Source organism: Strix uralensis, chromosome Z (genome assembly GCF_047716275.1).
Source record: "Strix uralensis isolate ZFMK-TIS-50842 chromosome Z, bStrUra1, whole genome shotgun sequence".
NCBI classification, from domain to species: domain Eukaryota; kingdom Metazoa; phylum Chordata; class Aves; order Strigiformes; family Strigidae; genus Strix; species Strix uralensis.
In genome coordinates this window covers 99,228,325-99,243,053 of record NC_134012.1, presented here as the reverse complement: position 1 = coordinate 99,243,053, position 14,729 = coordinate 99,228,325, and the positions used below count along the sequence as shown (strand labels likewise).

At 51.2% G+C, this 14,729-nt stretch overlaps 1 protein-coding gene and 1 long non-coding RNA gene across 4 annotated transcripts in view; both read right to left on the bottom strand.

Moving 5' to 3' along the window:
* The window catches only part of CTIF (cap binding complex dependent translation initiation factor), a 146,716-nt gene extending 138,697 nt beyond the window's left edge, over positions 1–8,019 (bottom strand). For all 3 annotated transcript variants that reach the window (XM_074856064.1, XM_074856065.1, XM_074856068.1), the window contains exon 1: positions 7,878–8,019. The gene's annotated coding sequence lies outside the window, so the exon portion shown is untranslated. The remainder of the gene's footprint in view (positions 1–7,877) is intronic.
* A 2,379-nt stretch (positions 8,020–10,398) lies between these two features.
* Positions 10,399–14,377, bottom strand: LOC141937900 (uncharacterized). The gene is made up of 2 exons (XR_012627112.1): positions 14,239–14,377; positions 10,399–11,963 (listed from the first exon to the last, which is right to left on the bottom strand). It is a non-coding gene; the product is annotated as an uncharacterized LOC141937900 (long non-coding RNA).
* Positions 14,378–14,729: the final 352 nt, after the last annotated feature.

The window sequence follows — 14,729 nt, the reverse complement described above, 5'->3', positions numbered from 1 at the left end:
AAGTGGTGTGTGTTGGAATTGCCTGACCAGATCAAAATTGCTTTCAGGGTTTGAGTTTCTGGGTTTTGCCGGGGAGAGGAAAGGTTCTAGGGGGCTTGGGAGTTTCTTCTTCTTTTTCTTCTTCTTTTTATTTTCCCTTCTCCCCTTTAGAAAGAAGCAGAGTTTGCAGCCAGCTGTGCTGGCTTCCAGGATAGGAGAACAATTAACCTGAAACGAATGCACTTTTTTTTCATATAGTACATGGCACGCCAAATGCCTGGTATCACTTAAGAGTGTCAGACAATTTAGTGACTCCCTCACTGAGCAGCAGCATCTGAAAGCCCTGCAGAGAGCAAGTGAACCTTCCTCCCCAGTATTTAGCAGCCAGTTCAGCTCTGCCATGAAAGGCAAGCTGGCAGCAGTCCTGCATAGAGCAAGCGTCATCCATCATCCACGCAGACCTCTCCCATCAGTGCCCGGGTGAGCACGGCATCCTTCAGTGGTGTCGGCAGCACGACCGGAGTCACCTCCTCTCCCTGGTGAGTCCGTGCCATCAAATCTCATCATTTTTTTAATAGTACGACTAGGCTAGCCCCCAAAATTTCATCTGGCTGGGCTTGCCTGCCTCTCCGCAGATGTCTACGCTCACAGATGAGGAGCAGGAGACCTGGAGCTGGTGCAGGTCTGGCAGCGTGTCCTCCTCGCTGCATTACTATCCTCCTGGCACAGGGAAAGCTCCCACCGACGGCTTATCCTCCCCCACCATGCCCTTCCCCACCAAAACGTGCGGTGGAGAGGCAGACAGGCTCCTGCTGAATGAAGCGAGCGTAACTGGAGGTGCTCAAGGAAAACCTCAGCAAAGCCAGCAAGGGATGACTGTGCAAACCCGAGCAGGGGAAAGGCTGAGTCACTTCCTCCCCCAGAGCCCTAAATAGAGAAGAGCGTAAGGAAAATCATTCTCTGAGCTGACAAAAAAGGAAGAGAATCCCCTGTTTAAAAAAAAATTAAAAAAATCAAAGTGCATACATGACGGCAGAAGGGGAATGGACAGAAAAGGCAGCCTCGTGCTGCAGCTGTAATGGGAAAGGCTGTCAAGAGGGGCAAAGCATCATTCTCGGATCCTCTGGGGACTGGGGGTTGGCTAATCACTTTTAACAGCAGCTCCAGCTCCAAGGCAAGTTCATGGACCATCGATGGTGCCGAAAAGCCACTGCGCTGCTGCCTCACCTCCTCGAGGCGATGATGTTGGCCGTGACCTCGGTCTTGATGGGAAAATGCAGTGAGCCTGGGCAGAGCCTGGGCAAGCTTTTGGGAAGAGAATTTATCTGCTCCTCAGTGTGCAAATGTTCTATGCGAGCTTCTAGGTGGTAGCATGTGACATGTCACTATTAGGAGCAGTAATGGTATTATACCCAATTATCCATCCCAGCAGGTACGTGGCAAGGCTAAGCTGAAGGCTGGAAAACCTTTTTAAATGGTGGAATACTGGTACAGGCAGGAGACCCTGGAGGTAAATCAGCTTTTCACTGCAAGCTCATTGGTCACACACAAGCACAAAGTCCTGGTACAACAGGGTGGCAGCATAAGATAGAACAGTTTGGGTTGAAAGGGACCTTAAAGGTCATCTAGCATCAGCCCATCACACCCTCCCTGGCAGCATCCCTACAGCCAGCTCCTCCTCACCCATGCTCAAGAGAATTTGGGTTATTTCCTTAAAGAAAATTTAGTGAATTACTAAAGGTGCTTCTGAATTAACCAACCTGCTTGCACCCAGACAGGTCATATTGAAGCTCACGACTGCTGCAGCCTCTCCTTGTAGTCAAGAAGAAATTTGGCTTTCCCTTTTCCACCCTCTTTCATACAGACTGTAAAACCTTATCTTTGAGATCTGCACTCCTCTGTCAAATCTGGCTGAAATTAGACCCTGGGTTAAAAAAGCATCTGGAGGAATAGTGAGTGACAGCCAGTCTGAGTGCATAAGCCTCATTTCTGTTAAATAAAAAAAAAAAAAAAGCACAGAAACATAGAGAAGAGGCTTCTAAGTGGCTGTTTGCAGTCGACAAATAAATCTTTCAGCCCGTGTAATGCAAACATATTATAAAAAAAAGCCATGCAAACATCCTTTCTCAAAGATGATTCTGAGAAAGATGATGTGTGCTCCACAGATGCTCCGAAACCTGGGAGGGAAGGAGAGAGATCAGCACCCTGGGGTGAATCTTTGCAATTAAAGCATCCAAGCGGGGAAGGATGCTGCAGCTCCGCCAACAACCAAGCGCTCCATAGGGCTACAAAGTCCTGCCCACCACTGAGGCTGCTCCAACCACCTGCAGAGGCAGGGAAAAACGCTCTGCTGCCTTCGCCAGGCCAGCACAGGGCAGGGATGCAGGGAGGGATGGAAAACTCGCCATTCACCAGAAGAGCTTTCCAGAAGCGTGTGTTTCATCGCAGAGCTGCTGTCAGGGTGCGAGAAACTGCTGATGTCAAAAGAAGGGGAAAAAGCTGTCGGAGAAAGCCATCCATCGCCTCACCACTGCTGGTGCCCTGCAGCTCTTCAGCCTCTTCATCCACATCCATGGTCTCCCCTCCTACACCTGTAGCCATCGTGGTGAGACCCCACGGACCCTGAGAACTCCGCCGAACTCATCTACTATCTTGCAATGACGAAATGAGCACGTGACAAGAAAAATAAAGAAATCATTTCCAAAACCACCCCCAGCCTCCACGTCCTGCTGGGAAGCCTCCAGCTGCAAAAATTATTGCTGCAAGTTTTAGGATCGCCGGCCCGGCTTCCCAAGACGGAGAAAAATGTAATCAAAGATGCCTCCAAGCCAATCACCGGGCTGGGAAGAGGCACTGATATGCCCTGACCTAAGGGAATACAGCTCCTGTGGGTGCAGGCATCCACCCCTGTCTCTTCTCATCATGAAAAGCAAACACCACCTTGAACATAAAACGTTTCTCTGCTATTAAACTCCAGCTGACAACCACAGCACAACCACAACCTTTCCTGCTTTCTTTTCCTCTCTTGCCCAGACATCCAAGATGGTGCATTATTAAAATCCCCTCTGGCTTGGTTGCAGCCAGTCACGGCGCCCAGGAGCCCTCTGGCCCATGGGGTTTGCTTTTGGCTGGGTGATGCAAGTAGATGCCAGCACCCTAAAGCAAAACACTGTCTGCAGACCACGACTTTGGGCTGGCATGGCTGGACCTCAACTACGCCATAGTCCCGCTGGTGACCAGAGCACACACTTCTCTGCAGGAGAAAAAAACCCTTTAAAATTCACCCCACGATTACTCCTGTGAGATCCTCCATTAGCAAACACTAAGATGTGTTTTTGCAGACCTGAGCACCCTTCAAAGCCACCTGCGGAAGCTGGTGGCTCCAAAACGACATCTCCATGGCCCACGTGGCAGCAAGAGCAGCTGTGGCTGCAGGCCTCCCGTGCCCCTGTGCTCACCCAGCCCCTCACCTCCCGTGCCTGCTGCCACCCAACGCAACAGGCAGCAGAGGGGTGGCAACAGCTTGGTTGTGAACACCAGCTTCTCCCAAGGTCCTGGTGAACACAAGCCAAGCAACGTGGCTCCTCCAGGATTCCACGAGTTCAAAAGCATTTTCCAGAATTAATTACAAACCCCACTAACGGTTCCCCATCGCAGGTGGCTGTGGAAGCTGGTGGCAGCTCTATGTCTCCCAGTAGCTTCTGCTTCAGTGCAGGGCAGGCTCCAGTGGTGATGAAGCTCTCCCGGAACGTCGCAGGCTGTACAAACCAGTCCCAGCAAGCCGAGCCAGCTCCAGAGCAAGGGGGAAGGTTGGCTGTCGTTCTCTTGCATTAAGACAAAACCACCGTGGAGAAACAAGAAGCTTGTGTTTGCATCCTCGGGTCACCCGCGCATGACATGACACCAAGGGATGTGGCACACCAAAGAGCTGCCCACCTCCACTCCCCATCCCAGCGACATCTCCTCCAGAAACACGTCGTCCCACCCATAATCCTCTCCGTCCAGCCACCTGAGAGATGCAGATGACTTCCATCACCTCCCCGCGGCGTGGTGGACGCAACCATGCTGGGGCAGAAGGCGAAGCTGAGCTAGTGCTGGTGGCCACAGGGGAGACGCCCTCGATAAATTGCTACACGTTATGAAACACTCCTGCGGCAGCCTCCTGGCCAACAGGCACAGCAGGGTTTGGTCCTGCAGAGATAGCAGAGGCAGGAGTTTAGTTGTGTCACCACAGCTTCACCTACCGCCTAAGAAACCAGGTTTTTCTTCTCCTGTACCACAACTGCTACGTGCCTGGGGGACAGGGGAGGCCAAGGGTTGTCTCTGTAGAAGAGGAGACAGGAGCAATGTTTTTTCTGAAGTAAGCACAAGACTACTCCTAGCCAAGCCGCGGTTCCTAAAGCCTCATAGGACCATGGACTGCCTCACAGGAGTCTCTGAAAGCTAACTCAAAACAGCAAAGATCTCAAATCCATTACAGAGACACCATCCCCTCTCCTGGGCACTGCTGCGGTACCTCCACCTTGCAGAAGACCAGCAATGACAACGCAGAGTCCAGTCAGACAAGACCAATCATGGCACAGCCCAAGGCAGATGTGGAAGAAACAAAATCTCTCTTTTCAGCAGGGAAGCTGAGGGTTAACAGCACAGAAGTTTTGAGAACATCCAGTGTCATCTCCATTTCAGTCTGAACTGAACAGGAAACAGATTTCTCTCAGGATCAGTAGCAGGGCATCTGTGGTGTAAATGACTATATATGTGCACACACATATATATAAATAAATAAAAACAAAATAGCCAGTCTCTCAAACAAACAGAAATGATTGGTTAGCTACACTAGCCCTTTATTTCGGATGACTCAGTAATGCGCTAATTATACTCAGGTAGCAGAACTGCACCTTCTCCGAGGAGTTTCACAAGAACATCCTAAAGCATTTATGGAGATTACTTGTCCAGAAGCCTCAATGCTTCCAGCTTTTCAAGACAGGAACAGTTGTCCTTTCCCCAGTCTGATGAAGACCATGAGCTACCCCAAACTAAGCAGCAGACCGTTAACTCTGAAACTTAACAATGGCATGTGCAATGTAAATGTCCTGATACTTCTGCCAAACTTAAGAACAATGAAATAATTAGGAATATTTAATCCCTCCATTGAAATAGTCAAGCAATATGCTAAATGTGCCCCAAACAGCCCCTGCAATAGGTCATCGGCTGCCCCCAGCTTCCACAGAAACCATAGTCTTGCTATACTTTCAGGTATAGCTCCTCACAAATACACAGGACCCCAAAGACTCACGTGAGCAGCAAGAACATTAAATTAAATAAGGTCCAGGACGGTTTTCTTGCCACTCTGCAGAGACCTTCGGGCAAAACCTCAACCAGTGATAACTACCACAATTTCACACCAGTCCTGCTGGGAAAAGACCAAGCAGCAGCAAGGACAGCTGCAAGGAGAAACAGGAGAGAGAGACACAAAATGAGAAGGAAGCAGAGAGTCAGCATAGCAAAATTTGTCCTCACCAGGAGACCACAAAAGAGTGAACTCAACGGAGCACTTGCCTGCGAAGTGAGGATGCTCAGAGAGTAAAAAAAAAAAAAAGAGTATTTTTCTCTTCCAGACAGACAAGACCCTCAAGTAGCTCAGTCCTCTCCCACATCCCCTGGCAAAGGCAGAACTGGTCTTCAATTCATCCCCAGAAATGGTTTCTCCGGTCTCCCGTTGGTCAGGGAGCTCCTGGGTGCAGGGTTTTACCCTCCAGCTCACCTGAAACAAGTCGCATTCCCACGTCACCTTCACCATCCAACGCTGCTCCTCTGCTTTCCTTTAAAAGCAACCTGAGATCTTATAAATGATTTAAAAAAATGCTTCCTAAGAGCTGGACAAGTCCCACAACACTTTAACCATGACACCTTAAATCCACAGAGCCCTCCACTGCAGTACCTGCACTGCAAGGAGGTCTCAGACAGAGCTCAGAGGGAAAGAGCTTTACATACATGCATAGCCTGAGCTTCCCAAAACAGACACCGCGCGTCTCTCTGCCAAAGATAACACACTTAACGCGGGGAAATCACAGCCTACAAATTTTACTCAAGGCTCGAGGGAATAAAATCCAGCGCAAGGTTTTGTTCTTGGACCTCTGGATCAGCAAAGGCAGAGTAAAGCCTTTATGGTCCTTATGAGGAAAAGCAATGTGGATTGACACAATAAAATGTGTTTTTTTCCCCACTCACTGGAGACAAAGTGTGAATATTTGCTTGTTATGGTCATAGAAGCCGTAAGCAGGGTGGGATGCTGCCTCCTCCATCCCATGTGGCACCCCCTGCCAGCATCTGGATGCTCAGAGGATGGTCCACCACCAAAAAACCCTCCTGGATTTTGGAGAGGAGGGACTATTAAACCACCTGGTCTTATTTTGGTATCTTTGGGTTGAGAGAAACAACCTGGAAGCTCAGTGTATCTTCTGCTTCCTCCCATCTCTTTCATTTCTATTAACAAGGTGTGACTTCAAGCTTCATTCCATACCTGAGTGATGGAGGAAGAGCAGCACGGATTATTGGAGCAGGAACGAGGGTGGCGCAGATAGACACGTGGAAATGGCCTATTTCAGGACCCACCACATCTCCAGAGAGGCCCAGGGCACTCCAGACCTTCTCCTCATGCTGGGAAACAGCCCCTGCCCCTTTCTAATTTAATGGGATTGCGACCTGGCCCAGTGTGGGGTCTTACTGGTGGGGGTCTCAACCCCTTCCAGAGGAGCCTGACACAGGGAAGAGACCTGGGAGATGAACCTTAGTCTCATCTGATGGAAAAGCAACTCCAAGGATGAGATTTGAGGCCCTGGTACACCAGGGGCACCCATCAACAACCTCTCCAGGCATCTGGCATCTCTGGGGGCAGCTGCATCAAAAAACGTCCCGCGACTCCGGCGGCTCCGCCGCCACTGACATCTGTTGTCCCCTCCTGTCACCCACAGTCCCCAAGACCACGTGCAACCAGAGTGACTCTGCAGGAAAACGCTAATCTTGAAACAGCAACAAAAATTTAGCCGAGTCCTCGCTTGCTACACCCAAACCCAACCCGGCGTCAAGGACTGGGGGAAGCACCCCCGGGGGAGGGGGGAGATGCTCCCACCTCTAGACCACACAACAGCGGGCATCCCACCCGGGGACGTTCCCTTCCATGCTCCGGGTTAAACCAGGCGGCATCTTTGTGCCCGGGCATGCTGCCACCGCTCGCGTTCTCCCGCCCCGACGCCTCGCTGTGCCGAGCCCCCGCCGGCTTTGCTGCGAAGGGGAGAACCACCAACCACGCTTCACTGCAACGGGGACCGGACGATGGGTTCCCCTCTCCTTTTTTGTTGGTTTTTTTTTTTTTTTTTTTTTTTTGTCTTCGCCAGAGGAGAAGCCAGCCCTGCCCTTCGTCAGGGATAACGAAGCGGCCCGGGAAGCTTCCAGAGGCCCGAGCGCCGTGCCCGAGCCCTGGACCCCCGCCGCCCCCGTTACCGCCCTTCCCGCCGCTCGCCTTTGCCAGGGGAGGGAAATACCGGGGGGGGGGTGGGGTGGGGGTGGTGTTTGTGCACAAATTGTCAGCGAAGGGACGAACCCCCGCCCCGGGGACGAGGCCGCTCATGCTGACGGAAACCACCCGAGAGGCCAAATCCCCGTGTCCCGGCTTCAACCGCCCCATTAAAACCCACCCCCAGGGCGGCCACGCTGTCTGCAACCCCCGAGTGCACCCACGCGCCGGGGTTGTTTTGGGGGGCAAGGGGGTGTTGGGGTTTTTTTAGGATTTCTGAGGGAGACAAAAGGCGGGACGTGCCCCCCACCCCCCCCGCCGCCTTTTCCCTCCCCGCCGCCGCACCGGCTGCTGTGTCATGGCCCCCCCTCCCCGGCCTTACCGAGCAGCGGGGCCGGGCGGTGTCAGACCCCCGCCGGGAGGCTCATGGGCGCCGCGCTGAGGTGAGGGGGGACAAGGGGACAAGGGGAGGGGGGGGGGGAACAGGGGACAAGGGCCGGGAGGAGACACCCGGCTCCGGCTCCGGCGGAGGGACGCGCCGGGGCGGCCGGAGAGTGACGCGCCCGCCCGCCCCGCCCGGGCCGGCCCCCGCCGCTGACTCCTCCGCCGCCGGCCCTGCCGGGAGATGTAGTCCGCGCCCCGCCGCCCGGCCTGCCCGCGACGGTGCCGCGCTCCCCCCTCAGCCCTGGGGTTCCTGAGCAGTGTTGGGTGTCCCCCCCACGACCACCGAGCGCCTCCCACCCCCCTCCCCAGCTCCTCACCGGCCACCGGGTCCGTTAAACCGCCCCGATTTCAGACCGGCTTTTGTGGCGTCATTTTTTAACACACACACACACACACACACACACACACACACACACACAGTCCGTTCCAAGCCCCCGGTTGAACACTGTAATCTCATTTTCGCATCTCCCTGGCCGGCCAGGCTGCGTCCTGCAGCATCCTCCGCTTCCTCCGCACATCCAGCTGGGCTTTAAGGAGACGGGTTTTAAGCTGAGCTTAAAAAGCTGACCTTAAAAAGGCGGGTTTAAACTGAGTTTAAGAAGGAAACTGCAAATGTTTCCATATAAACCAAGCGTTTCCATATAAATACACAAAACTCTGAGTCGGGAAATGTAAAAACCCGGAATTTACACACCTTTTAAACACACAGCCAGCTGGATCTGTTAGAGACACCTCAGACCTGCTCAAAGCCGCTTGGAAATGTTCCTACAAGCGTTTTAAACCACCTTCTCCTTACCCCATCGGGCTCTCAGAAACACCAACCTGCCCAGCCATTCCCCCTCTCTTGTTGTTTGGGTTAGATTCAAGAGGTAACTTTTATTTCCAGCCATGAATTCTTTGTTGCTCTCTGCCTACTTCTGCCCGAACATTCATCGGGATAAATGGATCATGTTAATGAACATCAACGGAGGAACCGCGGCCATAAATTAACCAGAAGAGCTGGCCTCTGAAGAAACCTTAATTCTACTTTGACAGCAAAATCAGATTCAAAAGATCTCTATCCCTGCTGCGCTTTATTTTTGGCCCTATCGTTTGCTGGGCAGGTTGCCATGACAACCTTGTATTCACTGGAGGGTGGCTATAATTGGGAGAGCACATTGTTAATTTAGCGCCACATTTTTTTTTTTTATTTTGTTGTATTTTAAGCGAAGGGGAACTGCCTGGATTTTCATATTTTTATCTATGATCATACTACGGTTTAATTATTAATCCGAGCACCAATAGCGTTGCTCCAGTGAAGGCTGAGCTGCCGTGCAGAACTCACTGGGGCAGACAACGGCTCTGCCCACATCCCTTTTCCCCGGCTTATCTCCTCCTCCAGCCCCCCCGCATCCTCTCCAGCCCCACATCCCCTAAGCCGAGAGCACCCAGGACCAGGATTTCCCAGGGATGCTCCTGGTGTGTGAGAGCAGAGTCGATGGAAAAAAAAAAAAAAAAAGGTATGATCAGCTCTTGCATTAACGAGCATTTTTTGAAATGCCAGTGCGATTGGGATTGTCAACTTTAACCTGATAACAATTCATCTCAGCTAGTTATTTATAGCAAATCACCCTCTTTGCAGAACACTGGCCTGTAGTATGAGTGGTGTGAACACGCTGTCACGTGTAAAGTCCTGCTGCTGGGTGGGCACGAGGTGCTGGCCCCACGGTGGGACGTCTCTGTGCATCCCTGCCCGCCCTGCTGAAGGCATCCCCTGAGCGGGTGGCAGTGCAAAATGCCACCGGGCATCCCAGGTTCTCACCGGGTGTGGCTGGGGACTGGGTGTGCTGGTTGAGGAGCCCAGCTGGGTGCTGGATCAGGGCACACAGCTGCCAGCCTGAGATGTTTTTTGGGTGGGGAATGACCCATCCCGCAGAGCGTGGTGTCTGCAGGAGCACGGGAGGGAGCTGGAGTCATCCCTTGAGTAGTTGGGGGGGGAATTTGGACCTGGAGGGCAGGGGATGACTAAAGGGAAACCTGGGGAGCACGGGTGCAAAGCTCCACGGCCACGCTGGTTGTGCCAATAGTTATTAACCTGTCCCAGCAGGAAGAAAACACAGCTTTACAGTCACCGGGGACTTTTCTCCAGGAGCTGGTGCGGCTCTGGGTCCAAAGGGCAAAGCGGAGCTGCTGGTCCCATCCCTGTGTGGGTGCAATCCCGCTCCCCTCCAGCCCCTCCGATGTGTGTGCTCAGCAGCTCGGCCTCCTTTTGTCCCTGCTTCTGGCTTAATCCCACTGCAGTTTAGGAAGGCGGGAAATTGGGAAAGGAGAGGGTTTCTGCTTAAAAGGAAAAAAAGCGAGGAGTTGTGAAAAGCTGGGGATGGAGAAGGGAATGAAACATCCTTCTTTTAAGGAAAAGATGCTGTGGCTGCTGTTTTGGGTACCATACGCCAGGTAATAACAAGAGATGACTCAGTGCTTGGGAAATTAAATTGGCTTTTTATTAAAAGAGTGTGTTTAGGGAGGTAGGGAGGCGTCAGGGGAGTTCCTCCATCGCCTTAGCAGAGGGAATTGAGGCAGGCTGCCTGGCTCCTTATGCTGACAAGCACAGAGTCCACAAGATGCTGGGACCCGTGTGGGCAGGTCTGTATCCTGCCTCACCATCCTCCCAGGGTTGCTCCTGGGAAAGCGCTGAGCATCTCTGGGAAGATGTTAAGAGCCTCCCTCAGCTCTCTCCCAGTTCAGTGGGAACTGGTGGATCTCTGCCAGTGGGAAAAGCTCCAGCCTCAAGATATTTGTCCCAGGAAAAGAGACAGAAAGAGCAGCCAGGGACACGAAGATATTTGAGAGCAGAAACTGCAACCAAAATGATGCTGTGCCAAAGTCTGCCCTTGCCCTGGCAATACCCCTTAAAATGGCTTAGCTGTGATGGGCACCTGCTGCTTCGAAGGGGAAATACAGATTATTTACAAAGTACCTTGCTCGTAACTGCGGTGTGCTGGTAGCTTGGCGCTCCCTCAGTAGCTTGGAGCAAATGTTGGCTTCACAGAGTGTAGCTGAAGGCAAAATTCAGCGTACTGTGTTCTGCTCAAATTATACATCCCCTGTGTGGAAAGCTCAGTTATACGTACAGATAGATACTGAAAAAATGAACTGAAGAAGAAGGGAAATCCTTTCTTCTTCCCCAAGTACTTCTGGCATAGGTGGGATGATGGGGATGTCTCCCAGGATGGAGACTCAACAGGTTTCTAAGAAGTGACCTGCAAAATGCCACCGTGGCCATCAAGTGCTTAGATGCTCCATCAGAGGCTCCTGCAGGAAAAGAAACCCTTAAAACAGTTGGGTCAACAATCTCCCTGCCAGAGTCAGAGAGATCATTATTTTGGCTAGGCTGGAGTTGACTTGAAAGCAAATAGACCTCCTTTAAAAATCCAAATAATAGACCTACTGTAGAAGCAAGGACTGGAGACAGACAAGGTCTTTATTCTGTCCCGACAGAGCCTGAGTGAGCGGCTCTGCTCTCCTTCCCGAGCACGGAGACGTCCATCCGTGCCTGGGGGGCTGGCAGCGTTGGACGTGGGGCTCCAGCGGTTCCTCCTCCACCCAAATCTTATGGGATGAGCTAGCCTGGCAGCAAAACTAGAGAGAAACTGAGGTGATGGGATGTGAATGTGGCCAGCCAGGATGTTTGCGGCAAGTGACAGAACAAAGTTGTCAAGACTGTCTCCTATATATATATAAAAATCTAATTTCAGAGCAGGGTATCCACGGGTGAAGCAATGCTTTGCTATGGCAAGAGGAGAAGCTGGTTTTGAAACGCTGAGCACGGGGACAGGCTCCTTCCCCCACTTTTCAGTTATTTTTAGAAGGGCATTTGTATCCAGCGCGGTGATCGGTGCCAAGGCTGTTTTCAAGTCAAGGCTAAATTCACTGGTATCCGGCGGAGGTCTGGAACAGGATGGGTCTGGGCTCCTGGAGAGCTGGGTTTATGAAGACTGCTTTGCTGCATATGGGTTGAAATCCAGGTCTGATGCCACTTTCCATACTACAGATGAGAAGGTACAACTCAGAACGTTTGGATTTTCTCCTTGACCTCCCATGTCCTTAAAATAATATCCCTAATTTCCCGTATTTCACATAACTCAGCTGAATAATGAGGCTACCTGGACATAATTCATTACTTTCCTCCCCTGATTTAATTCACAGCTACATCTTTGGATTAAAGAGGCCTTAGAAATGCAAAGTATGATTACCCAGGTAAGAACAAATTACCAATTTAAAGGATTGCCACTAATCTAGCCACAAGGAAACACATGGGCATTTGCAAAGGTCAAGCTGCTGAGGAGGCCGAGCCGAGAGCTGTCAGAGGTATCACAAGGACTTGAGATGGGTGATGAAGGATGTCCTCAACACCAGGCAGGGCTGATCCTGTCAGATGCCTCTGCAGTGTGACAGAAAGCATCCCTGACAGGGACATCAATAACTCTGGGTTTGCTGGAGAATGATTTCAAATTAACCATTGATAAGCACATTTTGAAGAGGCACAGCCAGCCAGGAAATATTCCAGTAACCCAGAAATATCTCTCTTTTCCTCTGGTAGCAAATGGGATTTTTTTTTCATACTCCTTTATTGTAGATATTAATTGCATCGGAGGATTGAGATGCTGCTTAGAGGGGTGCAGCGGGAGGGAATTGCTAATTGATGGGGTGGGAGAAGAAGCAGGGGAATTTTACTGGCGCCAGGGTGAGGGGTGTGGAAAATCCAGGGTGCTGGATGGAGGACGAGAGCAAGTATCTCTTCCAGTTTGTCTCTCTTGGGAAGACTTTATTGTGACCTTTCAATACTTAAAGGGGGCTTAGAAGAAAGATGGGGACAGACTTTTTGGTAGGGCCTGTACCCATAGGACAAGGGGTAACAGTTTTAAACTAAAAGAGGGGAGATTCAGAATAGATAGAAGGAAGAAATTGTTTACGATGGTGGTGAGGCCCTGGCACAGGTTGCCCAGAGAGGTGGTAGATGCCCCATCCCTGGAAACATTCCAGGCCAGGTTGGACAGGGCTCTGAGCAACCTGATCTAGTGAAGATGTCCCTGCCCATGGCAGGGGGTTGGACTAGATGGCCTTTAAAGGTCCCTTACAGCCCAAACCAGTCTGTGATTCTATGGTTCTATGATTTGGCCATTTCATCACTCATTCATTTCATCATTCCGTACAGGCAATTTCATTGACACTGTTGACTTTTAAGCAAGCTATATCCCCAAAAGACTACCTGGAATGAAGGAGTAGCAAGAAGGAGACTACAACTAAGAGGTTTTGGAGGAAAGCCATGCTTTAGGCAAGCTGGAGAGCTAGCACTCTGGTCCCAGGTACACTTTTCCTTAGAAACAAGGCTGAAGAGAGAAGGCTGGGCACCACACCGAGCTGTGGTGGCTGCACCATATGAGCCAGTTCTGCTAGAGCCAGTGCAGGTACTACCATGGGGCTGCTAGCCCAACCCATGGCTGGAGAGGAGTGGAAGGCAGCATGACTCAATGGGCTTGAGTTTGAATAACCTGGGCTCTGTCACTGGTGATGATAGACAAAAGCCATCAGTTCTCAGCTTCAGTTTTCCTCCCCTGAGTGGGTACAGCTCTACTTACCCTGTTGGTAAAGTACTTTGTGAGTCAGCTTTCACCAGGTTTAAATCACCACCAATGTTTGTAGAGCTGCCAGCAGCCCTGGGTTAGCAAGGACTGAGAAGGACTCTTTGAACATTTGTCTCTGGTCCTCAGGATGAAGTCCTAGGAGAAAATCTTCCTCTCTGGGAAAATGAGAAGTGTCTCAGGCTGTTACAGTCTTGTGCCTCATCACCTTCAGGGTGGTGGCAACTTCCTTGCCTGACCTTGGGTTACTCCAGGATCTGGTGGGGAAGATCATGAAGCCCACCAAGGAGGCTTTCACCAAACCCCTACTCACACCAGCAGCCCAACTTCTTGCTTCTCCACTCCTGGGAGACCACATCCTTCTGCATCACCTTCCTGCACCCTCTGTTATCTCCCACGCATCTTGTAATGATGCCTTTTCTGGCTCTGACTCACCTGCTGGTGTGGAGATCCTCCCTTTCCCCCAAATCCTCTCTCATCTCTGCTACCAGCAGAGCCACCACAAACAGGAAGGAGGATTGGCAGCAAACAGCACTCCACCACCCAGCAAGTATGGGTGAGCTTGGAAAATACGTATATTTGAGTCAGATAAGTATAGTTTATATATTATGTGCAACGGAGAAACCATCAGGGTCGCTCAGACTCCGTTCCTTCAAGGGGAAGGACTTACACACCTACCTCCACCAAGGAGATGTGACGTCTCAGAGCACCCAAGTCTTTCATCCTCTCTTTCCCACTGGGCATCTTCACACCATGAAATGATAGTCCTTAACCTCATAATGAAACCCTACTCTGGACAAGGCAACTTGTGGTTTTCACAGGCCAGCAGGTCAGGTTGGGCAATGACAAGAGCTCAGGATTTATCCTTGGTCTGCTAATAAAATAAACAAGCTTATCTTCACGCGGGCTTTGCTTCTTATCACATCACTTTGGTAAAAATACACCCAGCTGAAGCCCTCCCCTCCATTTCCCAGCAGCTGCTGAGGGCTGGTACACCCAGTTTAGACCCGTTTGCCTTCCCAGTAAGGTGACTGGGGAGGAAAGGGAAACATTTTCATTCCCTGCTCACTGTGAAAGCTGTTAGAAGAAAAGGACTTGACACAGTCCTGCTTTTGATAGGGGGAAAAAAGAGATAACAGTATCAGACTACAAGCACGCCGGGTGTATGG